This window comes from Ornithodoros turicata, chromosome 1, assembly GCF_037126465.1.
Source record: "Ornithodoros turicata isolate Travis chromosome 1, ASM3712646v1, whole genome shotgun sequence".
Classification (NCBI taxonomy): Eukaryota; Metazoa; Arthropoda; class Arachnida; order Ixodida; family Argasidae; genus Ornithodoros; species Ornithodoros turicata.
The window spans coordinates 124,385,303-124,386,956 of NC_088201.1; the positions used below are offsets into that span (position 1 = coordinate 124,385,303).

Below are 1,654 nucleotides of genomic sequence, written 5' to 3' on the forward strand. Positions count from 1 at the left end.
TCGCCGCGTTTGCGTTCTTCGCGGCGTTTCAAAACTACTGCGTTCGGTCGTATAGTTTCGAATTACGTTGCTCGTGTCCACATGCTGTTCGCGACGTTCTCAAATGTGCACAGTTCTGTTTCGTTGACATGTCGTCTTCACATAAGTGCTCCTTCAACGCAGACTGGACAGATCCGGATGTTTCGGAGCACGCGAGTTGGATTCGGCCTGTCAAAAATGACCCGAATAGCGCGCAGTGTGTGTGGTGCGGGAAAACGTTCTCACTCAGTAACATGGGCAAAACTGCGGTGTCTAGTCGCACAGAAAGTAAGAGGCATCAAGGATGAGGTCTGTGCAGAGTATCTCTCAAGTTAGTGTGCAGTCGTTTATTAAGAAGACAGCGAGCGTGCTATCTTCGAGTTTGACCTCGGCGGACACCTGTGTGCAAGATGCCGCCAATACCACGAGCGTTTCGAGCACCTCACCATCCAGCACACATGTTACAGTGGCCACACTGGGAGGTTTTCTGTTGAAGAAAGGTGTCAGCAAGGCGGAAATTCTGTGGTGCTTAAACACAATAATGACCCATGAATCCTTCCGTTCTGCTGCCGCATCTGCTACATTGTTTCCCGTAATGTTTACCGGATGTGAAATCGCCTCAAAAATGCAGTTCGCAAAGGACAAGGTCAGGTACACGATCTGTTATGGACTAGCTCCATATTTCCAGAGCAAGCTGTTGTCTACCCTTGCTAGTGTACCGTACTTGGTTGTCGCATTTGACGAGACGCCGAACAAAGTGAGTCAGAAGGAGCAGGTGGATGTGCTAGTCAGATACTGGGACCCAAATAATTCGATTGTGAAAACGCAGTGTCTGACATAGTGTTTCCTCGGACATACCAGTGCAGAGGGCGTGTTGTTCGCTTTCAAGAAAGCTACAGAAGGCCTAAAGGACAAGAAGATACTAGGAATATCGATGGATGGGCCAAATGTAAACTTAAAATTCCTTATGTCCGTCAAAGAAAAACTCAGCGAATTTGGGGACTCTTACCGCGTTCTAGCTATTGGAAGCTGTGTGTTGCACGTTGTCAACGGCGCGTTCGAGGAAGGAGATGCTGAAACTCACTAGGACTTGTTGGTGTTCCTCTGCGGTGCATACAATCTATTCAAGTGCGTTCCTTCGCGTCGTGCAGATTATGTGAGCATCACTGAGGGCGCAGTATTTCCGCTCTTGTTCTGCGCCGTGAGGTGGCTAGAGAACAGCAAAGTGATTACTAGGGCACTTGAAGTGCATGCAAACCTGGCTCAGCATGTGGATTCCGTAAATAAAGCGAATAAGAAGCCGACAAGCAGTAGCTTCACGATAATGGAGAAGGCAGTACTGGACGGAATGCTGCCCGTGAAACTGGCATTCATGTTGTCGATTGCTGAGGAGTTTGAACCATTTTTGGCAGAATTTCAAACTGACAAACAGATGCTCCCGTTTCTTGCACCGGCATTGGAGAGCCTTTTGCGGTCTCTGCTGAGTCTAATCATTAAAGGGGATATTCTAAACGCTGCGGACTGAATTTCCACGTTGCTCAAAATTGATGTGAACCAGAGTGACAATATCATTTCCTTGTCTGCGTTTGACATTGGGCTCGCAGCCAAATCCGAGCTCCGCAAGATCAAAAAGCAG

The 1,654-nt window shown here is 48.1% G+C and overlaps 1 pseudogene; it reads left to right on the plus strand.

The window, feature by feature from the left end:
* Positions 1-322: 322 nt before the first annotated feature.
* On the plus strand, positions 323-1,105 carry LOC135384815 (uncharacterized; annotated as a pseudogene).
* The last annotated feature ends 549 nt before the right edge of the window (positions 1,106-1,654 follow it).